Source organism: Somniosus microcephalus, unplaced genomic scaffold (assembly GCF_052327205.1).
Source record: "Somniosus microcephalus isolate GS21.2 unplaced genomic scaffold, FLI_Smic_1.0 unresolved_chr1, whole genome shotgun sequence".
NCBI classification, from domain to species: domain Eukaryota; kingdom Metazoa; phylum Chordata; class Chondrichthyes; order Squaliformes; family Somniosidae; genus Somniosus; species Somniosus microcephalus.
In genome coordinates, this window is record NW_028225179.1 from 470,526 (window position 1) to 498,050 (window position 27,525).

General features: G+C 46.0%; 1 pseudogene; it reads right to left on the reverse strand.

Moving 5' to 3' along the window:
• Positions 1 to 27,525, reverse strand: part of LOC147093063 (uncharacterized) — a 73,211-nt pseudogene that overhangs the window by 17,649 nt on the left and 28,037 nt on the right.

Consider the following 27,525-nt stretch of genomic DNA (forward strand, 5'->3'; position numbering starts at 1 on the left):
TGTAAAAAGTTGGTGGAGGGTTTTGGGGTGTTGTTTTCAGGTTTTAGGGCCTTTTTGGCCCACAAAAAACAGCCAGATGGCTGCTGAGGGGTCCGGAGTGCCGGGCCCCTCAGAGGACAATATTCCCGAGAGGAATTTTATTAGGGAAGAAACTGTGGTGGGAAGGGGAAAAAAAGGCGCAAAGATTTGGGCCGGGACCTCAGGAGGTTTGGTAAAGAAAATACGGTGGTGGTGCAATGTGAAGATAAGAAGATTCGAGCCTGGGATATAATCCAGGCGGTTCATGAGGACTGTGGTGAGGGAAGCTGTTTTGCCTGCCGACCAAAACCGAATGTGGGATTTGAGGTGACGGTCAGTGGCCGTGAGCAGGTGGAAAAACTGCTGCTCAGTCTGAAAGTTGGGGAGAAATTTTTGGAGGTGACTCTGCTATATTCAGAGGAGGTGGTGGTTTCATTTTTGAACTTGCCTGTGTACATCGAGGACGAAGTGCTGAGCAAAAAGTTGGAGTCGTGGGACTTTAAAATCTGTTCTGAAATAAAGAGGAGGTACTATCCAGGAACACGGGTAGCAGACGGAACCCGGTATGTAAAGGTGCGGTTCCCAGAGGGGGTGAGGTCTTTGCCTTACAGTGTGAAGTTCGAGACACTGGAAGGAGTAAAGTACTTTCGTGTGCTGCACGACAACCAAGTAAAGGTGTGTTACTATTGTCTGGGACATGACCATCTCATGAGAAACTGTCCTGATTTGTATTGTTACAATTGCGGTGAGGCGGGACATATCGCTCGGAGCTGCAAGGCGGAGAGCTGTGGGGTGTGTCGTAAAGGCCCCACCCGCTGTGAGTGTGTGGCAGAAGGGAGCGAAATGAGTGATGAGATGGGAGAAGGAGCAGGAGAGGAGTGTGGAACGGCTGGAGGTGCGGTGCAGTTGGAGGACACAGCCGGTAAAATGAAGGAAAAAGGAGCACAGGAAGAGGCAGAGGTTGGCGGAGATCGAGATGGAGATGGCGGAAAACACGGCGAGTGCTATGGAGGGGAACAAAGACAGCAGCGGGCAGCAAGGGTCGAGTGCAGACTCGAGCCTTAGTGCAGTTCGGCTCCCCCTGCGGAGTCTGGTGTCTGCGGGGGGAGAGGAGGCAGGAGCGGGGTGTGTGGTGGAAGTGAGTGCTCTGGGGAAAGGTGGGGAGTCGGATATTTTGGTGAGCGGGAGGGGGCAGGGCGGGGAGAGGGTGCAAGAGGCAGGAGCCTTAAAGGGACAGCAGAATGGGATCGGCGGGATAGAGACATCAGAAGGGAACAATTTAGGTGCGCCATTGTCCCATGGAGTGAGGGAACAAGGTGCAAGGGTCAGAAGTAGAGACGTGGTCGAAGGGGGCGGCACAGTGGGAGAAACTGCGATAGCAGGAAGACTCTCTATGGGAGATGAAGTATCTGATGGGGAGCAGGATTATGTATCTGACAGGGAGCAGGTACAAGGGGTTGCAGAAGAGCTTGAGTGTGAGGAATTAGAGGGGGACAGAGACATGGAAGTCGGGGATGGGGTGGCATCATGTGGAAAGGGAAAGGTTAGTGAGGGGCAGAAGGAGGGAGAAAGGGCAGCTCCTGGGTCCAAAGTTAAGGCAAGGAAGAGGCTGAAACAGCAAGGAGGGGTCAAACAGGAGGGGAAAAAGAGCCGGAGGCTGCAGGAAAAAGCAACAGCTGGCCGGAAAGTTGAGAAGGAGCATGAGAGGAGGGAAGAGCCAGAGATTAAATGATGGGGAGATTATTGGGCATACTTCCCTTCTTTGGAGCCATGATTACATTGGTCTCGATCAATGTGAACGGACTGAGGGGTGAGAAGAAATTGCAGCAGTTGTTGCAGGGTTTTAAAGGCACGGACTTGTTGTGTCTGCAAGAAACCTTTTGGGATGAAGATATTCTAGAAAGAGTTCAGAAGGTTTGGAAGGGAGAAGTGTTTGCAAGTTGTGCAAACAATAACCGTAGAGGGGTGGCTCTTTTGGTGAGTCCGCCCATAGAAGAGAATGTTGCCTTGGTGGACAAGGATGCTGAGGGGAGATTTTTACGGCTAAGGGTAAAATTGGAGGGATTTAATTGTGATCTTTTTAATATCTATGCACCGAACGACCATTGCAAGCGTCGTGAGTTTTTTCGGGGGTTATTCACTGAAGTGGCAGAGGTGGAAAATCCTTGTATAGTGGGGGATTTTAATGTATTTTTATCTTGGATGGACATTTCAGCCCAGATGACCTTTAAAGAGGATAACTCCAGAGGGATGATTATAAAAATGATGACAAATTTAAATTTGAGAGACTTATGGAGGGACCGGAACCCCATAAAAAGGGAGTTCTCCAGAGCAGGTTGGGTGGGTGATGTTTTAAAACAGAGCCGAATAGATTTTGTGTTAATGCGGGAAGGGTTAAGTTCGGAGGTGATGGAGATTTTTTATTAAAAAGTATTTTTTAGTGATCACTCGGCTTTGGTTCTTAGAATTAGGAACAGCAGAGTTAAGATCGGTTCAGGGGTGTGGATTTTAAACAATCAATACCTGAAGGAAAGGGCTTATAAAGAAGGGATTATAAATATAATAAAGAATGCTCAGAAGGAACTTTTGTTCTTGAAAGAAAGAAGAGTTTGGTGGGACAATTTCAAATATGAGGTAAAAGTTTTTTTGGTACGTTATGGGAAAAAGAGGGCGGCAGCTAACCGGCATTGAGAAGAGAATATAAACAAAAGGTTTACGGATGTCTGTAAAGCAGTTGACGGAGGGGATAAGGGAGCTGAGACTAAGTTCCAGGTGCTAAAGGAAGAGTGGGAATTATTGCAAGCTGAAAAATGCAAGGGGGCCATTCTCCATGCAAAGGCTAGAGATGCATTGGAGGGCGAAAGATGCACTAGATATTTTCTAGAGCAAGAGAAGCTGCGACAGAGATTATCATTAATTGAGGAGTTGAAGGTTGGGGAGAAGATCATTCATGAAAGTGAGGAGATTTTGGAGGCAGCTAGCAGCTTTTATCAAGAGCTATATACAAAAGAAGACATTTCCAATTTGGAGATGGAGAAGGTTACTGCTTTTATTGAAAAGGGTTTAAAGGAGTGTGATGAAATAACTGTGTTCTGATATTTGTACTTGTACTTGTAATGTCTGGAATGTTCCACCGGGGGGAACCACTAATGCTCCTAGCTTCTAATCTCTTTTACTTCTTTTGGTTCTTTAATTCTTTTGTCCGATCGCAGCCCTGCCTTCGATCTAGTTCCTTTTCTCTCCAGTTTTGAAGAAGGGTCAAACCCGAAACGTCAACTCAAATTTCTCTCCACGGATGTTGCCTGACTTGCTGAGTTTTTCCAGCATTTTCTGTTGTTATTTCGGATTTCCAACATCTGCAGTATTTTGCTATCGCACTAATGCTCCTCCCTGGCCCCGCCCCTCTTCTGGTCTGTTCTACCAAGGGCTCGGTCGATGATGAACTCTGTTAACTCTGCCATGATTCTTATTTAATAAAAGGCTTCAGTCTTAAGCTTAACTTCACGGATTCGGGCAGTTATTTGGCACATCAATTTTATTAAATAACAACTTTTGGAAGATGGATCGATTTTTGAAACCAGAGCATCTGGATATCGATCCCCATTCGGCAGATGCGTCGAAGAAATTTATGCATTGGCTCCGATGTTTTGAACACTTCATCGCATCATCGACCGATCCAACGGTTAACAAGTTGGGTCTTCTAACCAACTTGGTAAGTCATCAAACTTACTCTATAATTGAAGATATTACTACATATGAAGAGGCCCTCGCAGCTCTTAAAGCCCAGTACCTTAAGTCGGTTAATGAAGTATACGCCAGGTATCTCCTGTCTACTCGCAGGCAATTACCTGAGGAATCTCTGGACGATTTCCTGCAGGACCTTAAGGCTTTGGCTAAGGGTTGAAACTACAAGGCTGTCTCTGCCATAGTGTATCAGGAAGAAGCCATCTGCGATTCTTTCATATCTGGCCTCCGATCTAATTATATTAGACAGAGACTCCTCAAGAACGACTCGTTAGTTTTAAAAACGGTTGTCGCTGCTGCTCAATCGTTGGATGTAGCCCAGAAGAATTCAGAAGTGTATGCATCAGCCCATGCATCTCTCTCAGCCACGTGTGTTCCGAGTATGGATGCATCCATAACACCAATGGAGCCCCCACTTAATCCTATTGTTGCGGCTGTGCCCCATGGGTCTAAGTGTAATTTTTGTGGCCAATCTAAACACCCCAGGCAAAGTTGCCCAGCCAGAGAGGCTACCTGTTTTAAATGTAAGAAACGGGGACATTTTAGTAAAGTGTGTAAGGGTAATCCTGTACCCGATGTCTTCTCTGCTGCCGCCTATCGTTTTACTCTAGCCTCGGCTACGGTTGACCAGACCATACCGTGTTCCTTGTCAAAATCTATGATGGACATTAAGATTAATGGTCGTCCTACTGGGTGTTTGATAGACTGTGGCAGTACTGAAAGTTTTATACACCCCAACCTTGTTAACTCCTGTTCATTGAAGGTGTATCCTACTCGAAGTGAAATTGTGATGGCGTCCAAATCCCTTACTTCGGAGGTAACTGGATATTGTAAAGTCACATTGACCATTAAGGATACGGAGTATAAGGACTTTAAACTCCTCATATTACCTCAGTTGTGTGTGAACTTAATATTAGGCTTGGACTTCCAGTGTCAGCATGAGAGCGTTACCCTTAAGTATGGTGGATCTCAGCCTCCGCGGCCTTTCTACTTTAAACGTAAGTCCGCCTTCTTTGTTTGCGAACCTTGCTCCTTATTGTAGACCTCTAGCGACTAAGAGTCGACGGTATAGTTCAGAAGATAAAACATTTATAAAAGAGGAAGTGGAAAGGCTTCAACGGGAGGGAATCATCGAACACAGTAATAGCCCGTGGCATGCCCAGGTGGTGGTGGTTAAAACTAATGAGAAGAAAGGACTTGTGGTCGATTATAGCCAGACTATAAACTTGTTTACTCAATTAGATGCCTATCCTTTGCCTCGTATTTCTGAGATGGTGAACCAGATAGCTCAGTACCGCGTGTTCTCCACCATTGATTTAAAGTCTGCCTACCATCAACTCCCCATCAAAATAGAAGACCGACCTTATACGGCCTTCGAAGCTAATGGGCGCCTGTACCAATTCCTTCGGGTGCCCTTTGGAGTGACGAATGGGGTATCCGTCTTCCAACGGGAGATGGATCGTATGGTGGATGAATACGCATTGGAAGCAACATTCCCGTACCTGGACAATGTTACTATCTGTGGGCGTGACCAACGGGAGCATGATCAAAATCTCGTGAAGTTCCTAGAGACTGCAAAGAGGTTAAACCTGACCTACAATGAAAACAAGTGTACCTTCAATACTACACGTTTATGTATTCTTGGTTGCGTTGTGGAGAATGGGGTAATCGGGCCAGACCCTGAAAGATTACGCCCACTTAAGGAATTACCTTTACCTCACACTGTAAAAGCTTTAAGGTGTCTGGGATTCTTCTCGTACTATGCCCAGTGGGTGACTAGCTACTCAGATAAAGTCCGACCTCTTATTAAGTCGACGTCTTTTCCGCTATCGGCGGAAGCTCAGGAGGCTTTCCTTAATATCAAACGGGACATTGAGAAGGCAGTGGTATGTGCCGTGGATGAGAAGATCCCATTTCAAGTGGAAAGTGATGCATCTGATTTTGCGTTGGCAGCAACTCTTAACCAAGCTGGTAGACCAGTAGCTTTCTTCTCTCGTACATTGCAAGAACCAGAAGTTCGACATTCTTCAGTGGAAAAGGAGGCACAGGCAATTATTGAAGCAGTCAGGTATTGGAGACATTATCTCGCTGGCCAACGTTTTACGCTCATTACTGACCAGCGATCTGTGGCCTTTATGTTCAACACTAAGCAGAGAGGCAAGATCAAAAATGATAAGATTTTAAGATGGCGAATAGAACTGTCAACATATGACTATGATATTCAGTACAGGCCTGGAGTATTTAATGAGCCATCGGGTGCTTTGTCACGAGGAGTATGTGTTAGTCTAGGTACAGATAAGCTTCAAAGTCTCCACGACGCACTCTGCCACCCTGGGGTTACCAGAATGAACCACTTCATTAAGTCCCACAATCTACCCTACTCTATTGAGGAGGTCCGGACAATGACCAGAACCTGTCATGTTTGTGCTGAATGCAAACCCCGCTTCTATAAGCTGTCCGAGCCAGCTAATCTTATTAAAGCAACTCGACCATTTGAGCGTTTGAGTCTCGATTTTAAAGGTCCCCTTCCATCGAGCGACCGTAATGTCTATTTTCTTAATATTATAGACGAGTACTCTCGGTTCCCTTTTGTTATCCCCTGTCTGTATGTGACTAGTGCTGTTGTAATTAAATGCCTCTGCCAACTGTTTTCCTTGTTCGGCATGCCTAACTATATACATAGTGATAGGGGTTCTTCCTTTATGAGCGAAGAATTACAACAGTTTTTGCTATCGAAGGGGATTGCAATGAGTAGAACTACCAGCTATAACCCTCGTGGTAATGGGCAGGTCGAGAAAGAAAATGCGACAGTGTGGAAGGCTATCGTACTGTCTCTGAAGTCACGAGGCCTGCCAACCTCTCGCTGGCAGGATGTCCTGCCAGACGTGCTGCATTCCATAAGGTCTCTTTTGTGTACAGCGACGAATGCCACCCCTCATGAAAGGATGTTTAGTTTTCCAAGAAAAGCTACTAATGGAATATCGTTACCCACATGGTTGACGACCACAGGCCCTGTGTTGTTGCGCAGACATGTGAGAGGCCACAAGACTGATCCACTGGTGGAGGAAGTACAACTCCTCCATGCTAATCCCCAGTATGCGTATATTCAATATTCAGATGGGCGAGAGGATACGGTCTCTATTAAAGATCTTGCACCTGCTGGAGCTCGAAAAGAGTTCGACTCTGAGAGTAGAGTTTTCAATCGTGGTATTGGACCTTCAGAGATACAAACCCTCAGTGTGGAAAATACTGATGATTCTGGGAATTCGAATGAACCGGAGTTAGTACTCCAGGAGGAGCCTCAGCAAGGGTTACGTCGTTCCCAGAGGATTATCAGACCTCCTGACAGACTGAATCTATAGCAGGGGGTGAATGTGATGAAATAACTGTGTTCTGATATTTGTACTTGTACTTGTAATGTCTGGAATGTTCCACCAGGGGGAACCACTAATGCTCCTCCCTGGCCCCGCCCCTCTTCTGGTATGTTCTACCAAGGGCTCGGTCGATGATGAACTCTGTTAACTCTGCCATGATTCTTATTTAATAAAAGGCTTCAGTCTTAAGCTTAACTTCACGGATTCGGGCAGTTATTTGGCACATCAAGGAGGATGAGAGAAGCATCTGTGATAAAGAAGTAGGATTAGCGGAAATAAAAATAGCAATAAGTGGAATGAAGGGGGGGAAAAGCCCAGGGTCCGATGGACTAAGTGTAGAATTTTATAAGGAATTTTTTGAAATTTTAAGTCCATTGCTCTTAGAAGTTTTTAAGGAAATTAAAATTGAGGGAAGCCTGGCCCCATCTATGAGGGGAGGTATCATAAGCTTAGCTTATAAAAATAAAGGGGATAGACGGGATCTGAAGAATTGGAGGCCCATCACACTATTAAATGTGGATTATAAGATCTTGGCGAGGGTTATGGCAAATCGTTTGAAGGAGGTGTTACCGGAGATAGTTTGGCCCTCTCAGTCCTATGGAGTCATAGGCCGGGACATCACAGACTCTGTGGTCTCAATCCGAGATGCGATAGAACTCATGGAAGAGAGTGGGAGGGAGGCTTATGTGTTAAAGATAGATCAAGAGAAAGCCTTTGATAGGGTCTCTCATGAGTTTTTATTGAAGGTTTTGGAAGCATTTGGTTTCAAGGAAAATTTCATTCAGTGGATAAGGATTTTTTATTCAAACATATTTAGCTGTGTTAAATGTAATGGTTTTTTATCTAAGTAGTTTCCGATACAGAGATCAGTGAGACAGGGTTGTCCCCTGTCCCCACTGCTGTACACATTGGTAGCAGAATCATTAGGTTACATGATGCGAAAGAAACAAGGGGTATTTGGGATTGTGGTACCCAGTTCCGGGCTGGTTTCGGTGATACACCAATATGCAGATGACACAACCTTAACATTGAGAAATGGGGAGTCAGTGAGGAAAGCTATGGAGGTAGTGGAGGAATATTGTAGAGCTTCAGGTGCCAGAGTGAATTATAGTAAGTCCCAATGCCTGGTTGCAGGGAGGGGTAGGGGGGAATGGTTGGGGGAATGTCCCTTTAAGGTGGTGGAGGTTTTGGAAGTTCTGGGGGTGTATATGGGGTGCAAGAAAGACAGGGAAGAAGTGGATCGATTAAATTGGGAACCGAAGGTTATGAAAATTAAAAAGATTTTGGGAAGATGGGAAAGAAGGTGGTTGAAAGTGCAAGGAAGAGCGACAGTGGTGTCTGCCCTCCTGCTATCTAAGCTATGGTACTTATTGACGGTGGAGGATATTCCTGAGTGGGCAGAAAAGTCCATCCGAGAGGCTTGTGTGAGGTTTTTATGGGAAGGGAAACCAGCCTTGGTGGCTTACAATACCATCATTGGACGGAGAAATCAGGGAGGACTCAACTTCCCAGATATTGATTTGAAGAAAAAATCCTTTAGAATCAAATGGGTGAAGAGATTTCTTCAGAAGTCAAATTCAAGTTTTTGGAAGAGTTGTTTTGAGCATTTTTTAAAACAAAGTGGGATAGGAGGGCAGGGGATATTGTATATGGAATACAATAATATGTTTTTGAAATCGATTAAGCTTCTCCCTAGGTTTTATAAGGGGGTTGTAGAGACTTGGGCTCAATTTTTAAAAAGTGTGCAGTTTATGCCCAAGGGGGCTGAGGAATTTTTAGAACAGCCCTTATTTTTGAACAGGTGGGTCAACATCGAAGGAGAGGTTTTATTTAATCAAGCTTTTATAAAAGCTGGGATTATATCGGTGAAAGATGTATTATACGAGGTGATTCCAGGTTGGTTGCCAGAAGTGATAGTGAGGGACATGGTGTGGGAGGAGGATCAGGAGGTAGAAGGAAAAGCAATAGGAATCATGTATGAGAAGATTGTGAGGGCAATGCCACAGGATTGGATGGAAGAAATAAATGCGGAAATCTCCAAAGGAAGTAAAATGCATCCTGCTTTTCCAAGCTTTGTACTGGAGAAAGGGGGAGAGCTAGTCCAATTTGACAACTGTAATACTCGAGATTTCTATGAGGTATTCAGAGAATGGAGATTCAAGACACCTGCTGGTCAGCAGTTTTGGCAGAGTATATACCCACAGCTGGACTTCAACAGGATTTGGAAGGGAGTGTGGGCGAATTTTAAATGCCCAGAATGGATTGAACTGGATTTCAAATTGGCTCATAACTGGATTTTTACCATGACGGTCTTGTGCAAGATTGGGCGAGTGGAGGCGGCAACTTGCCCAATGTGTGGGACACAGGATGAGACTCTGTTCCCATTTACTGGTGTTATGTCCGCAGTTAAATGACTTTAAGTACTATGTTCGACAGTTGTGTGAAGCTTTTTTGCTGGGTGGGGACCGAAGAGCGAGAATGGGAATCCCGTGGGACTCAATTTTGAGATGGGGATTGCAGGAGAGTCTGCCAGAGTCTAGCGGAGCGGCAATTAATTTAATGTTCAGTTTGGCTAGATTCGTGATTGTGCAAAGAAGGAATGCTCTGTTTTTTAAGGGGAGGAGAATCAATCTAAAATAGTATTTTAAATATAAACTAAAAGACCATTATAAGGCTCTGTGGATGTTTTATTCAGAAAGGAATTTAAGGACAGTATTTTACAACCAATTTTTAAAGTACAATCGATTAATATATGTTACAGGTGATAAATTAAACTTCAGGTTTTGATGTTAAAATGTGGTGGCGGAATGGCTGTGCAGGGCGGTGGAATTGATTTGTATCATACAATGAAATGATCAAGATGTTGTAAATGTTCTTAATGTTCAATAAAGCATAAGAAAAAAAAAGAAAAAAATGTGGGCAGCACTCTCACTTCTGAGTCAGAAGGTCGTGGGTTCAAGTCCCAGTCCAGAGACTTGAGCATAAAAATCTAGGCTGACACTCCAGTACTGAGAGAGTGCTGCGCTGTCAGCGGTGCCGTCTTTCGGATGAGATGTTAAACCGAGGCCCCCGTCTGCTCTTTCAGGTGGATGTAAAAGATCCCATGGCACTACATTGAAGAAGAACAGGGGAGTTCTCCCCGGTGTCCTGGGGCAATATTTATCCCTCAATCAACATCACTGAAATAGATTATCTGGTCATTGTCACATTGCTGTTTTTGGGAGCTTGCTGTGCGCCAATTGGCTGCCGCATTTCCTACATTACAACAGTGACTGCACTTCAGAAGTACTTCATTGGCTGTAAAGCACTCTGGGACATCCTGAGGTTGTGAAAGGCGCTATATAAATGCAAGTCTTTCTCAGCAAGAGGGCGAGTGTCAGTGGTTGGAGGGAGGAGCTCAGTGTTGTCACTGGGTGGACACAGACAGATTGAAGCTAAAAGACAGAATGCTGAAGTTTGGAATGATAACACCCAAAGTCAGGAGATGAGCCCTTTGCCTAGATATAGGAGCTGGTTGCTAAGAGACCCACAGACCTAATAACACTGCAAACTGCTCAGGCAGCAGACTTGTTGCAACATGTGAGGTCCCGAGTGAGTTGGTGCACAGACAACAGAGGCTTGGGCATTCCTGAGAGACAAACTGGTTCTGTAACCGGGAGAATAGGTTGAGGGAGTCACCCTACATGGGAAAACTTGTCTGAGGTGTTAACACAGAGGCAGCTTGGGAATGGGATGATCAATGAATCATAGAATCATAGAAATTTACAGCACAGAAGGAGGCCATTTGTAGGTTACGGCACTTCAAGTGAATATCCAAGTACTTTTTAAATGTGATGAGGGTCTCCGCCTCTACCACCCTTTCAGGCAGTGAGTTCCAGACCCCCACCACTCTCTGGGTGAAAGAATTTCTCCTCAAATCCCCGCTGAACTTCCGAACAATTACTTTAACTCTGTGCCCCCTGGTTATTGACCTCCCTGCTAAGGGATATAGGTCCTTCCTATCCACTCTATCTAGGCCCCTCATAATTATGTACACCTCAATTAGGTCTCCCCTCAGCCTCCTCTGTTGCAAAGAAAACAACCCCAGCCTATCCAATCTTTCCTCATAGCTAAAATTCCCCAGACCAAGCAACACCCTCGTAAATCTCCTCTGCAACCCCTCTAGTGCAATTACATCCTTCCTGTAATGTGACCAGAACTGCACGCAGTATTTTAGCTGCATCCTAACTAGTGTTTTATACAGGTCAAGCATAACCTCCCTGCTCTTATATTCTATGCCTCGGCTAATAAAGACAAGTATCCCGTGTGCCTTCTTAATCTCCTTATCTACCTGTCCTGCTACCTTCAGGGATATGTGGCCATGTACTCCAAGGTCCCTCTGATCTTCTCAGTGTCCTACCATTTATAGTGTATTCCCTTGCCTTGTTAGCCCTCCCCAAATGCATTACCTCACACTTCTCCGGATTGAATTCCATTTGCCACTGTTCTGCCCACCTGACCAGTCCATTGATATCTTCCTGCAGTCTGCAGCTTTCTTCTTCATTATCAACCACACGGCCAACTTTTGCATCATCTGCAAACTTCTTAATCATACTTCCTACATTCAAGTCCAAATCATTGATTTACACCACAAAAAGCAAAGGACCCAGTACTGAGCCCTGTGGAACCCCACTGGAAACAGCCTTCCAGTCACAAAAACACCCTTTGACCATTACCCTTTGTTTCTTGCCTCTGAGCCAATTTTGGATCCATCTTGTCACTTTGCATTGGGTCCCATGGGCTTTTACTTTTATGACCAGTCTGTCATGTGGGACGTTATCAAAAGCCTTGCTAAAATCCATATAGACAACATCAAATGCACTACCCTCATCGACCTCCTCAAAAAATGCAATCAAGTTAGTCAGACATGACCTTCCCTTAACAAATCCATGCTGTCTGTCCCTGATTAATCTAAATGGAGATTTATCTGTCCCTCAAAATTTTTCCCAATAATTTTCCCACCACCGAGGTTAGGCTGACTGGCCTGTAATTACTCAGTCTATCCCTTTCTCCCTTTTTAATCAATGGTACCATGTTAGCAGTCCTGCAGTTCTCCGGCACCACACCTGTAGCCAGAGAGGATTGGAAAATGATGGTCAGAGCCTCTGCTATTTCCTCTCTTACTTCTCTTAACAGTCTAGGATATATTTTATCCAGGCCTGGGGATTGAACCACCTTAGACTGGGTATTATTTAATGAGAAATGATTAATTAGCAATCTTGTTGTGCGTGGCCCCTTGGGGAGGAGCGATCATAATATGATAGAATTCTTCATTAAGATGGAGAGTGAAGTAGTTGATTCAGAGACTTGGGTACTGAATTTAAATAAAGGAAACTATGATGGTATGAGGTGCGAGTTGGCTAGGATGGATTGGGGAATATTACTTAAAGGGCTAATGGGAAAGGCAAACATTTAAAGATCGCGTGGATGAACTAGAGAAATTGTTCATCCCTGTTTGGCATAAAAATAAAACAAAAAAGGTGACTCAACATTGGCTAACAAGGGAAATTAGGGATAGCATAAGATCCAAGGAGAGGACATATAAATTGGCCAGAAAAAGCAGCAAACCTGAGGTTTGGGAGCAGTTTAGGATTCAGCAAAGGAGGACAAAGGGATTAATTAAGAGGGGAAAAATAGAGTATGAGGGTAAGCTTTCAGGGAACATAAAAACTGACTGTAAAAGCTTCTATAGATATGTGAAGAGAAAAAGATTGGTAAAGTCAAGCATAGCTCCCTTGCAGTCAGAATCAGGGGAATTTATAATGGGGAACAAAGACATGGCAGACCAATTAAATACATACTTTGGTTCTGTCTTCACAAAGGAGGACACAAATAAACTCCCAGAGATGTCAGGGAACATAGGGTCTAATGAGAGGGAGGAACTGAATGAAATCAGTATTTGTAGGGAAATGGTGTTAGGGAAATTGATGGGATTGAAGGCCGATAAATCCCCAGGGCCTGATAATCTACATCCTAGGGTACTTAAGGTAGTGGCCCTAGAAATAGTAGATGCATTGCTGGTCATCTTCCAAAATTCTATAGACTCTGGAATAGTTCCCATGGATTGGAGAGTAGCTAATGTAACCCCACTAGTTAAAAAAGGTGGTAGAGAAAAAATGGGGAATTATAGACCGGTAAGCCTGACATCGGTAGTGGGGAAAATGCTAGAGTCCATTATCAAAGATGTAATAGCAGAGCACTTGGAAAACAGTGACAGGATCGGACAAAGTCAATATGGATTTGCAAAAGGTAAATCATGCTTGAATAATCTACTGGAATTTTTTGAGGATGCAACTGGTAGAATAGATAAGGGAGAACCAGTGGATGAGGTGCATTTGGACTTTCAGAAGGCTTTCGATAAGGTCCCGCATAAGAGACTAGCATGCAAAGTTAAAGCACATGGGATTGGGGGTAAGGTATTGACTTGGATAGAAAACTGGTTGGCAGACAGGAAGCAAAGAGTTGGAATAAACAGGTCTTTTTCTGAGTGGAAGGCAGTGGCTAGTGGGGTACCGCAGGAATCGGTGCTAGCACCCCAGTTATTTACAATATATATTCATGATCTAGACAAGGGAACTAGATATAATATCTCCAAATTTGCAGACGACACAAAGCTGGGTGGGCGTATGTGCTGTGAGGAGGATGCTGAGAAACTCCAGGATGATTTGGACAGGTTGGGTGATTGGGCAGAAGCATGGCAGATGCAGTATAATGTGGATAAATGTGAGGTTATCCACTTTGGTGGCAAAAAACAGGAAGGCAGATTATTATCTAACTGGCAATAGATTGGGAGAAGGGGAAGTGCAACGAGACCTGGGTGTCCTTGTGCACCAGTCGCTGAAGGTAAGCATGCAGGTGCAGCAGGCGGTTAAGAAGGCAAATGGTATGTTGGCCTTCGTAGCGAGAGGGTTTGAATACAGGAACAAGGATGTCTTGCTGCAGTTGTACAGGGCCTTGGTGAGACCACACCTTGAGTATTGTGTGCAGTTTTGGTCGCCTTTTCTGAGGAAGGATGTTCTTGCCATGGAGGGAGTGCAGCGAAGATTCACCAGACTGATACCTGGGATGGCAGGAATGATGTATGAGGAGAGATTGGGTCAATTGGGCGTGTACTCATTGGAGTTTAGAAGAATGAGAGGGGATCTCATTGAAACTTATAAAATTCTGACAGGACTGGAGAGACTAGATGCAGGAAGGATGTTCCCGATGGTCGGGGAGTCCAGAACCAGGGGTCACAGTCTAAGGATAAGGGGTAGACCATTTAGGACAGAAATGAGGAGGAATTTCTTCACCCAGAGAGTGGTGAACCTGTGGAATTCTCTACCACAGGAGGCAGTAGAGGCCAATTCATTAAATATATTCAAGAAGGAGTTGGATATATTTCTTAAGGCTAAAGGGATCAAGGGGTTAGGGGAGAAAGCAGGGACCGGGTACTGAATTTGGATGATCAGCCATGATCGCATTGAATGCTGGAGTAGGCTCGAGGGGCCAAATGGCCTACTCCTGCTCCTATCTTCTATGTTTCTATGTTTCTCTCCACATAACTGAAGTCCCCGATAAGAATATACAAATTAGGAGCAGGAGTTGGCCATACGGCCCCTCGAGCCTGCTCTGCCATTCAATAAGATCGTGGATGATCTTCGAGCTCAACTCCAGTTTCCCACCCAATCCCTATATTCCTTGATTCCCCTAGAGTCCAAAAATCTATCTATTTTAGCCTTGAATATACTCAACGACTCAGCATCCACAGCCATTTGGGGTAGAGAATTCCAAAGATTCAGAACCCTGAGTGAAGAAATTTCTCCTCATCCTTAAATGGCCGACGCCTTATCCTGAGACTATGCCCCCTAGTTCTAGACTCTCCAGTCTGGGGAAACAACCTCTCAGCATCTACCCTGTCAATCCCCCTCAGAATCTTATGTTTCAATGAGATCACCTCTCATTCTTCTAAATGCCAGAGAGTATCGGCACAATCTACTCAATCTCTCATCCCAGGGATCAATCTAGTGAACCTTTGTTGCACCGCCTCTAAGGCAAGTATGTCCTTCCTCAGATAAGACCAAAACTGTGCACAGTTCTCCAGGTGTGGTCTCACCAAGGCCCTGTACAATTGTAGTAAGACGTCCTTACTCTTGTACTCCATCCCCCTTGCAGTAAAAGCCAACATGCCATTTGCCTTCCTAATTGTCTGCTGTACCTGCATGCTAACATTCTGTGTTTCCTGTACGAGGACACCAAAATCTCTCTGAACACCAACATTTAATAGTTCCTCAATATTTAAAAAAATTCTGTTTTCCTATCAAAGTGAATAACCTCACAATTCTCCACATTATACTCCATCTGCCATCTTATTGCCCCCTCACCTAACCTGTCTACATCCCTTTGCAGGCTGCTTGTGTCCTCCTCTCAGCTGACTTTCCCACCTAGCTTTGTATTGTCAACAAACCTGAATACATTGCACTTGGTCCCTTCATCTAATCATTGATATAGATTATAAATAGCTGAGGCCCAAGCATCCTTGCGGCACCCCACGAGTTACAGCCTGCCAATCAGAAATTGACCTGTTTATTCCTACTCTCTGTTTTCTGTCAGTCAACCAATCCTCTCTCCAAACTAATACATTACCCTCAATCCCACGAGCCCTTATCTTGCTTAGCAACCTTTTATGTGGCACATTATCGAATGCCTTTCGCAAATCCAAATATACTACATCCACTGGTTCGCCTTTATCTACCCTGCCAGTTACATCCTTAAAAAACCTAAAACATTTGTTAAACACGATTTCCCTTTCATAAAACCATGTTCACTCTGCCTAAGTGCCCTGTTACCACTTCCCCAGTAATGGATTCCAGCATTTTCCCCACGACTGATGTCAGGCTAACTGGACTGTAGTTCCGTTTTTGCTCTCCCTCCTTTCTTGAATAGAATGCTTGGGCCGATGGGCCTTCCCCAGAGGAGGATTAATGCTCATGCCTATGGGGCCCTCCCCTATGGATGGATGAATGCTGCTGATGGCCCACAGCACCTTATGGGTACCCAGTTTTGAGCTGCTAGGTCTGTTCAAATTCTATCGCACTTAGCACAATGGATCATTTGCACAGTGTGAAGACACTTGGTGTAATCTGTAAATTCCAACAACATGCCTCCAGTTTCTGAGTCCAAATGATAGTGAACACCAGTGGTCCCAGCACGGATCCGTGTGGGACACCAGTTCTCACTTTCTGCTAGTCCGAGAAACTCCCCTTAACTTCCACCCTCTGATTTCTGTTTTGGAGCCATCTTTCTACCCATTCTGATACCTGGACCTTGACTCCACACGGCCTGACCTTGGTCAGCCTGTAGATCGTACTTACTGTGGACACAGTACATCAATGGTGGAGGGGGTGGATATTGAGTCCTGTGCCAAGGCGCTGATGAAGTGAACTTCTCTGTCTTTGTGTTTTAGGCAACGCTGGTGGCATTTTTCACCTCCTTCCACCTTTATAAGAATTGTTGCCGAATTATTAAACCCTTTTACAGCCTCATGAGCGGGACATGCAAACAACGAGGCCTCGTAAGTTTCCCTCAGAATTACAGACGGGCGGAAGGTGGGAATTGGTGTTCCACGGGGATTGGTGCTGGGACCACTGTTGTTCACCATTTACATGAATGATTTGGACTTGGGAATCAGAAGCACAATTTCAAAATTTGCTGATGACACTAAATTGGAGGGTGTAGTTAATACTGAGGAAGACTGCAATAGCATCCTTGTAGAATTATTCAGTTGTGTTCAGTAAATAGCAGCATCTTTTAATTTGCCTTGAATGATCACATCATTATATAGTTATGTGAAAAACAGAAATCATTAAAAGCTCCCAATTTCAGAATTGTCAGATTCAAACTCAACTTCTTCCAAGTACAATCTAACATTCAAAAATTGTAATGGATGTAGGCAAGATATTAGGACTGTTGTCTAACACAATCCAAACACAGTGACACACAGACAGATGGGCAGGTGTAGCTTCACAGTGAATCCTTTCAAGCCTCAGTAAAAAGTGGCAGACTGGCAATCCATTGTTCACTAATGGAGTTGTGATCTTTGTAAATTAAGAAAGGAAATGCATGGAAATGTGTCAACGAGTTGATTAACAGAGTGGGGCATCATCTCCCTTTGATTTCTATTTCTGACAGCAGGCAACAGAAAAAGGTCATTACAACACGACATAAACAGACTCTTCAGGTGTCAGAGATCAGACTTCAGAACAACATGTCTGCCAGCTCTGGCCACAAACCCCAGTACAGTCAACCTTTCAGCAGCTGCAGCCGTGATTAAATAACTAGTAGTTTAACATGTCTAGTAGAGCTTTTGTAGAGAAATAGAAGAAATGTATTTGTGACACACACACAATTAATAATTAAATCACAATGTGATTGTAAGGATCGATTATCGTCTCTTTAACCCAAGGTGTCCACCGGTCGAGGAACGTATCAAGTGAACCGATGGACACTGCCTGCTCCCTCTCCAGGGCCACCCGGGCAGGGACAAGACCACGGGAGAGAGGCAGGCAGCCAGAGTGACCCCCCATGGGCCCCGCCCATCCAGGGCTGACAAATTGCTGTTTTCACCAGGCCCAAGAGCAGGTCCAGGAGAAGATCCTCCAACTTACCCACACCCCTCCGCACCAGGTACGCAAAGATTAGGAGTGTGGGGCTAAAGTGTAGCCAAGAGTTGAGGAGCAGCCCCTTCAAGTAACTATACAGGGGCTGCAACCTCTCACACTGAATATATACACGGCCCGGGGACTCCTCTAGGCCGCAGAAAACACATCTGGCCTTGGAGTCCGGAAAGGAGCTTAAACTGTTGCACACGACAGCTCCCTGCAACAGTCTCCACCCCAGATCCCCAATGGTGCTGGGAAGGACTCCCGCATAGAGAGCCCTCCATTGGGGACCCTCGCCTCCATCAGACAGCAAGATGACCCGCCAGTCTGATTGAAATTGGGCAACAAACAAAATTAATCAATAAATGACACAGAAACCCGAGTGCCTGGGTCCTCAGCCCTGGTGTGAAGTACGCTGGCCACCAATTTTCCGTTACTAACTCGCACCTCAGGCCCCACCCAGTCTGGCTTAATTACTAAATGTTTTCTAACTCAGGTTTCAGGCCTGTCATTCTGAGAGAAACAAGGCCTCATTTATTGGTGTATCGCACCCGAGCGGCTGTTAATGGTTTAATAAACTGGCAGCAAGGTTTTTTTTAAAGGTGGAAAGAGGTGAAAAACGCAACTAGCAATGCCTCAAAACTCACGGACAGAGAAATCCACTACATCAGCGCCCCTGCCACAGGACTCAATATTCACCCCCTCCACCACTGGTGCACTGTGTCTGCAGTATGTACGGCCTACAAGATGACCATGGTCAGGCCGTGTGGAGTCAAGGGCCAGGCAACAGAATGGATGGAAAGATTGCTACAAACTTCCCTTAACTCCAACCCTCTGATTTCTGTTTTGTAGCCAGCTTTCCATCCATTCTGCTTCCTGGCCCTTCCCTCCACACGGCCTGACCTGGGTCATCTTGTTGATCTTACATACTGTTATGGATAGCAAGCTGGTCACAAAACAGAAAACAGAGAGTAGGGGTTAAGAGTAGCTACTCAGACGGGCAAAAGGTGGGAAGCGGTGTTCCACGGGGATCTGCGCTGGGATCACTATTGTTCACCATTAAAGTAAACGACTTGGACTCGTGAATCAGAAGAAAAATTTCAAAGTTTGTCGATAACACCAATTTGGGAGGTAGAGTTAATACGGAGGAAAACAAAATGCAAGAAGACATTAATAAATTTCAGAATGGGCGTGTAATTGGCAAATGAATTACACTGTAGATCAGTTTGAGGTGGTGTGTTAATGAATTTCACTATAGATCAGTGTGAGGCGGTGTGTTAATGAAGGTCACTATAGATCAGTGTGAGGGGGTGTGTTAATGAATTTCACTATAGATCAGCGTGAGGGGGTGTGTTAATGAATTTCATTATAGATCAGTGTGAGGAGGTGTGTTAATGAATTTCATTATAGATCAGTGTGAGGTGGTGTGTTAATGAATTTCACTGTAGATCAGTGTGAGGTGGTGTGTTAATGAATTTCACTATAGATCAGTGTGAGGTGGTGTGTTAATGAATTTCACTATAGATCAGTGTGAGGTGGTGTGTTAATGAATTTCACTGTAGATCAGTGTGAGGTGGTGTGTTAATGAATTTCACTGTAGATCAGTGTGAGGTGGTGTGTTAATGAATTTCACTGTAGATCAGTGTGAGGTGGTGTGTTAATGAGTTTCACTGTAGATCAGTGTGAGGTGGTGTGTTAATGAATTTCACTGTAGATCAGTGTGAGGTGGTGTGTTAATGAATTTCACTATAGATCAGTGTGAGGGGGTGTGTTAATGAATTTCACTATAGATCAGTGTGAGGCGGTGTGTTAATTAATGTCACTATAGATCAGTGTGAGGTGGTGTGTTAATGAATTTCACTGTAGATCAGTGTGAGGTGGTGTGTTAATGAATTTCACTATAGGTCAGTGTGAGGTGGTGTGTTTTGGTGGGAAGAATAAGGAAGCCACTCACTGCTTGGACAAGGGGGCGAAATTGGGTTGCTTTGTGCCTCCCGCGATATTTAGCGGGAGGTTAGCAGCGGAGGTAGTCAGTAGCTCCCCGCAGCACTGCACCGCTGGCAATGACGTCATCGCCACACACAGCAGCCCGGCTGCAACCTTGGGTTGCGACCCCTGACCTATCGCCGGACGATATGTACGACAGGGTCAGGGGTCATTTCTACAGCCGCGGCGACGCCACTTAAAGGGCAGGTGTCGGGCGGCAATTTTTTATTTTGGCTGACTACCAGCACCTGCCCCTTCCCCTTTCTTCTTCGGGGTGTCGGCCGCAATCGCACAGCCCGGCATTCCTCTTGATCCGACACCCCACTCCCCGGTGGTCCAGCAGGGCCCCGGTGTGCGCAGTGCTAGGCCCCTCCCCTTTAATCAGGGAGGGAGGTCTGCTATGATGCGGTGCTATGTGCCGACGGGCGTGGCGCTGTTACATGAAGTGCCGTGAAATTCACTGGTAGTGCCTCAAGAGGGAGAGCAGCGCTTCCAGTAGCACCCTGCCTCCTGCCTGGGGTGCCACGACTGAATATGATGTGCAGGGGTGCTAACTATTTTGGGAAGTTAAAATTAGCCCCGGTGATGTTAGCGACCCAAAGGGGGTGCCACCGAATTTCCCCCTAAGAGTCTAAATGGGCTAGAGGAGCAGAGGGATCCAGGGACACAGATACACAAATCACTAAAAGCAGCAACACACGTTAATAAGGCCATTAAAAAAAAGCACTGGGGTACATTCCTAAAGGAGCCTTCTGTTCCATGCCTAGGAGCTCTGAACCATGGCAGAGAGCGGCTGGGACATATTTCTCACACGCCTCGAGATTAACCCACACGGCAACTTTGCTGTCAGTGAAGAGAGACAAGAAAGACCAAAGTGCCGTTTGCCCCTCTCAGTGTGGCCCTGAAGGACTGTGTCCAGGCTGGTGTTCTGTTCCCACCGTACAATCCTCCCCCAGATTGTCCTTTCTGAGCTCCAGCCAGGTGATGCTAAACACTCAGGTGGGAAAGACAAAAATCTACAACAACGTGTTTAAAACAAAGTTGATTTATTTGACATATATCCAGAATATTAAACTCCAGCCCAGTTCCCGGAGTTATTAACATCAGCAGAAACAATCCCCAACTGTCAGAATGAACATGGTTCAGTCCTGGGTGTGATTAACAGCAGCAACAACAACAGAATCAACCCCCTGCAGTCACTTGTGAACTCGCTGGTGTGTCAGCAGGTGGGATGAGCGAGTGAATCGCTCCCCACACACGGAGCAGGTGAATGGCCTCGCCCCAGTGTGAGTGCATTCGTGTTGTATCAGCTTCCTTTTGCTTTTAAAACTCTTCTCACAGTCCGAGCATTTAAAAGGTGTCTCATCAGTGTGAACTCACTGGTGTTTCAGCAGGTTGGATGACTGAGTGAATCCCTTCCCACACTCAGAGCAGGTGAACGGCCGCTAGCCGGTGCGGACACGCTGGTGTATCAGCAGGTCGGATGAATTAGTGAATCCCTTCCCACACTCAGAGCAGGTGAACGGCCTCTCCCCAGTGTGAACACGCTGGTGTGTCAGCAGGTGGGATGAATTAGTGAATCCCTTCCCACACTCAGAGCAGGTGAACGGCCTCTCCCCGGTGTGAACTTGCTGGTGTATCAGCAGTTTGGATGACTGAGTGAATCCCATCCCACACTCAGAGCAGGTGAATGGCCTCTCCCCGTTGTGAACACGCTGGTGTATCAGCAGGTTGGATGACTGAGTGAATCCCATCCCACACTCAGAGCAGGTGAACGGCCACTCCCCGGTGTGAACACGCTGGTGTCTCAGTAGGTTGGATAACTGAGTGAATCCCTTCCCACACTCAGAGCAGGTGAACGGCCTCTCCCCGGTGTGAATGCGCTTGTGTGTCGATAGGCCAGAGGATTGGCTGAAGCCTCGTCCACACACAGAACACGTGTACGGTTTCTCCCCGCTGTAAATGGTGCTTTTTGCTTCCATGTTCAGAGGCCGATGATATTCAGATCCGATGAGTCGAGTGACTCTGTCAGATCTTGATGTGATGTTTGGTTTGAGTTTCCTGTCTGCAAATCCTCCCCTTCCAGTGCCCTGTAAAATTAATTTAAAACAGGGAGCGTGAAGAAAACAAAGGCAGGTTGTGAAATTGAGCTCAATGAATCTGGTCAATTGTGGGTCCGGCACTAGAGAAAAGTGACCATGAAAGCTGCCGGATTGTCATAAAAACCCAACTGGTTCACTGATGTCCTTCAGGGATGGGAATCCGCCACCTGGTCTGGGCCTACACAAGTCTCTGGCCTCTATGGGAGGAGAGAGTGTGAGAGAGAGAGAGAGGTGGGTGTGGTAGGGGGAGGGGGTGAAGGAAAGGAACTTTATACATCTGCAACTCGACCAGAACTTTGATAGAACCTCCAAAACCCGCAACCTCCACCACCTAGAAGGACAAGGGCAGCTGTTGTGTGGGAGCACCATCAAGTTCCCCTCCAAGTCACACACCATCCTGACTCAGATATATTCATCGTTGCTGGGTCATAATCCTGGAACTCCTTACCGAACAACATTGTGGGAATACCTTCACCACACGGACTGCAGTAGTTCAAGAAGGTGACTCACCACCCCCTTCTCAACGGGAAACTGGGGATTGGCAATACAGGAAACTTTCGTTTCAACGGAGGTTAAATATCCGGAATGCTCTATCCACTGGCAAAATTCAGGAGTCGGTTCAGATAACTTTTTTTACTTTTAGCTGCTTTTTTTCTCCATTTGTGGCTCTGCAAGTGTCTAGCTGAAGCTGTTGCTTAGCTACAGAGACGCTTGCAAGCTGCACCGACTGTTTTGAAGCTGTTGCTAAGCAACAGGGTTTGTTGCTTCAGACAGAGCTCAGAAGCTCCATATCTTTTAACAAAAGCGCGCGTTTCTCCGGCAGTGTTGATCGACCGGCACCAGCTCGGTCCCGTCAGTGCCGGATACCAGAAAGTTTCCTGTATTTGCTGCTCTTGCTAGCTACGCCCACATCCCAAGAATGAATTAAAACAAATCTGTAGATGTAAACTGGATTAAAAGCCTGTACAGAAATACTTGTTCCTAAAACAATACTCTTTTACATTGTACGGACAGTGTCTGTGTAACAAACTAATCTCCCCTAGAATCCACCTCCCTTGACAGTCTCACATTGGAAATTGTTGGGTCCTCTTGGGCTCAGAAGTAGTGGGGGTTAAACCCAGCAGCTTCTCCTCCATCTCCACTCCAGCTCAAACTGAAACATAGGAACATACAAACATAGAAGATAGGAGCAGGAGTAGGCTATTCGGCCCCTCATGGCTGATCATCCAAATTCAGTACCCGGTCCTTGCTTTCTCCCCATACCCCTTGATCCCTTTAGCTTTAAGAAATATATCCAACTCCTTCTTGAATATATTTAATGTATTGGCCTCTACTGACTTCTGTGGTAGAGAATTCCACAGGTTCACCAGTCTCTGGGTGAAGAAATTCCTCCTCATTTCTGTCCTAAATGGCTTACCCCGTAACCTTAGACTGTGACCCCTGGTTCTGGACTCCACGACCATCGGGAACATCCTTCCTGCATCTAGTCTGTCCAGTCCTGTCAGAATTTTATAAGTTTCAATGAGATCCCCTCTCATTCTTCTAAAGTCCAGCGAGTACAAGCCCAATCATCCCAATCTCTCCTCATATGTCATTCCTGCCATCCCAGGTATCAGCCTGGTGAATCTTCGTTGAACTCCTTCCATGGCAAGAACATCCTTCCTCAGATAAGGTGACCAAAACTGCACACAGTACTCAAGATGTGGTCTCACCAAGGCCCTGTACAACTACAGCAAGACATCCTTGTTCCTGTACTGAAACCCTCTCGCTATGAAGGCCAACATACCATTTGCCTTCTTAACCACCTGCTGCACCTGCATGCTTACCTTCAGCGACTGGTGCTCAAGGACACCCAGGTCTCATTGCACTTCCCCTTCTCCCAATCTATTGCCATTCAAATAATAATCTGCCTTCCTGTTTTTGCCACCAAAGTGGATAACCTCACATTTATCCACGTTATATTGCATCTGCCATGCTTCTGCCCAATCACCCAACCTGTCCAAATCATCCTGTAGTTTCTCGGCATCCTCCTCACAGCACACACGCCCACCCAGCTTTGTGTCATCTGCAAATTTGGAGATGTTACATCTAGTTCCCTTGTCTAGATCATTAATATATATTGTGAATAGCTGGGGTCCAAGGACCGATCCCTGCGGTACCCCACTAGTCACTGCCTGCCACTCGGAAAAAGACCCGTTTATTCCAACACTTTGCTTCCTGTCTGCCAACCATTTCTCTATCCAAGCCAATACCTTGCCCCCAATCCCAGGTGCCTTAACTTTACACACTAATCTCTTATGCGGGACCTTATCGAAAGCCTTCTGAAAGTCCAAATACACAACATCCACTGGTTCTCCCTTATCTATTTTACTAGTTACATCCTCAACAATGAAGCAACAAAAAGACCTACACAGGCGGCCAGGGGCCTACCTTCCGTCAGCCTGCAATAAAGCTCTTCCCCACAGCTGCTGACTAATGGCGGCCGCAACACCCACAATTCCCCACGCCCCAGAAACCGCTCTATGCAACGCGCCGATTTCCCCGCTGAGAGTGCGCATGCTCCCCGGGGCTATGGGCCATTCTGGGAGCCTGGCTCCTGTCCTTTGTCCCGAGTCGGACTCAGTGGTACCAGCTGAAGAAACCGGGAAGCGGCGGCTCGGATGGGAGAGGCACTGCACCCTGGGTTTCCTGGTGCCGGGGCCCTGGCCGCACGTCCACCGGACCCAGCCGCTCTGATTCTGATTGAGTTTTTGATGAGCTAACAGAGAGGGTTGATGAGGGCAATGTGGTTAACGTGGTGTACATGGATTTCCAAAAGGCGTTCGACAAGTGCCACATTATAGTGAAGGGGTTAAAATTAATCCTCTCAGAATTCAGGCAGCTGAGGTGCCAGCAGAATTAAAATCAGAACAAAGGAGTGGGTTCATGTGAGAATGAATGAGAGCTAAAAGAAACCAGGTGGTGATAAGAAATTTCACAATATAAATTGACTTACGTAAAAAGGCAAAACTAAAGAAAGGACAGGCTGAAAAGTGCTATGTGAAAAACAAAGATAAGACAGTACAGATTGAAAAAGTGCTACTCTCGCTAGTCTTGCACAAAAGACAGTGTGAGAAGCTTCAAAAAACCAAGATAAGACACAATTGTGCGACAAGACAGAATGTGTGTTCTGAGTAAGCGATAAGGAATATGCTGCTTTAGCTAAAAATTGTAGACACAGCAGGATATAAGGGTCATGGGAATTTGACCTGTGACCAAAGGCATAGTAAGATGTAACTAACCTTTACTAATACTGAAAAGAATAAATAAGCCATATGTGATCAGGTGATTATTGTAATACAATGTGATTGGATGAAAATGGAATAAAAAGCTGTACCAACCAAGAGAGAACAAGAAGGGTGTCATTAGACCACGGGGTCTATGACCTTCTCCCAGAATGTTCTGTTAATAAACTGTGTACTATCACTTTTACTTTAAGGCAGACTCGAGTGAATTTGTTTTTCACCAACAAATTGGCATGGCGAGCAGGGTGCTACGGAACTGAAAGACTGCCCGTACCAGTGAACCCGGACGAGAAGTCAAATTCTGACCGTCCAGAAATTGAGTCATCTGGGAAGGTGGAGGGACAGTGCCGTAGCATCATGAATCAAGTGAAAGTCTGTAAGAGGTGAGAGAACACAGTTGTGTGAGTGTGGATTGCATGAACTAAGGGAACACTGTGTAGCGATAGACGTCGCGAAGGAATGAGTGATTGACTGATCGACAAGGACAAGGAGGGTGCCTGTCTCATTGACCCTAGCCTGAGCCGGAATTAAGAGGGCGATTGGGCCCCACGTGATGGCCAGGTTCAAGTAGGCTGAGAGACTCCAAAGTACCCTGGGATCGTGAAGTCAATGAATATATGTGTGCTTAATTGTGATTATTTAACTGCTTAAAAAGTCTTTTACGACCACCGGGGGTGTTACGAGAGGTAAGATGGAGGGGAGAAATCCCAGGTCACGGACGTACCACGAATAAAGACAGGATCACAGCAAACCCGCACAGAGAAACGCAGCAGAGTAGGTAAGACTGATGTAGGACTGGATATGGTGTCGGGGAAAGAGATGGAATGGGGACCCCCTGGGTCCCTTACCAGGCTCTATGCAGATGACCGGAAGGGTTTGATAGATAAGATGAAAAAGGATGGATGGGATCCGTCTAAGGTACCAGTGTACCAACGAGAATGGTGGGAGACACAAAAGGGAAGTACGACAAAGAAAGCGGGAGTTATATTGGTACACCAATTAGTAACGGTCATTCAAAAGACTGAGGAAATTAAAATGAAAATCTACAGGAGCAGGTGACAAAATTAGAGAAAAAAAATTGGCAAAACGAAAGGATAAACAAGGCGAAAGAAGATGGGGACACCGATGGAAAAAGAGGGAAAAAAAGAGAAACTTAAAGTTTTACTGACATGGAAGTTATTAACATTTGTGCTAAGACAAATAAAACACAAGATTTGCTGAGTAAAAGGAACCTTAAAAAATGCTGGAATTTTAGTTTGTGTGAAAGTGTGTGTTAAAGTGTGAATGTTTTCCTGACTATGAATGTTTAAGAAGTTACAGTATTTCTTTTGTCTGAAAGTATGTCTTCAAAAGAAAGATTCTGTTATGTTTGTTTTAGCTCCACCCACTTCTCTGTGTTAAAAGTGTTTAAAAACTTTTGTCTAGTCTTGGATTTTGAGGCCTAGAAATTGGGTTGTGGGTTCGCCAAGGCTGTAGCGCCAGAAATTTTGCGCCAGCGTTATTGCGGCAGCGCCCGACGAAAATTCGGTTGCGCCGGGCCCAGACGGCGGCGGGCGCTAAAGGAGGGTTTTAGCGCCTCAAAACGGGCGTTCAATTGGGTTTTCCAGCGCTAATCCCCCGCTGCGGCACCCGATGCGGTGCGGCAGGCTGGGGAACTGCAGGCCTCCTCCTTCTGTTAAGGAGGAGCTGCCTGCAGCTGACAACTGACCGGCGGATTCCCCTGACATCTGAGCCCGGCACCTCGGGGAAGTGCCGGGCTCGCAGCACACACACATCAGGGCCGCGGGGGGGGGTGATGCAGGAGTCCGGGAAGGGAGGTGCGGGCAGGCGGCCGCCGGGAACGCGGCCGGCTGCCGCTCCACCTTTATGCGCCGGCGCAAAGGCGTGTAAGAAACCTTTCCACAATCGTTGGTTGCGCCTGCCACGGGCGAGGCGGGCGCAACTGAATTTGGGCTTGGGGCCGGGTTACCACGGCAACCGGGATGCTGCGCACACCGATGACGTCATCGGTGCTGGTGCAGCGCTACCGGCTAACGCCGATGGTAAGGCCCAAGTCAATTTCAGAAACGGCTATAATTCCAGCGCAATGCCCTCCAGCGCCACTAATTGGGCGCTAACCCCACTCAATTTCTAGGCCTGGAAGTTTTAAGAATGTGCGAATAAGATTGTGCCCCAAGAATTGGAAAAAAAACCTTTGAACTAATTTAAGTTAAGCTGGTGTGTAGAAACTGAGAAGAGCAACAAAAAGTTTGTTTAACAAAAGATTAAGGGCTAGAAATTCGGTCTCGCCCCGTTTGGGGCGCTAGTCCTGGCGAAGCGCAAAGTTTAGCGCCAGACG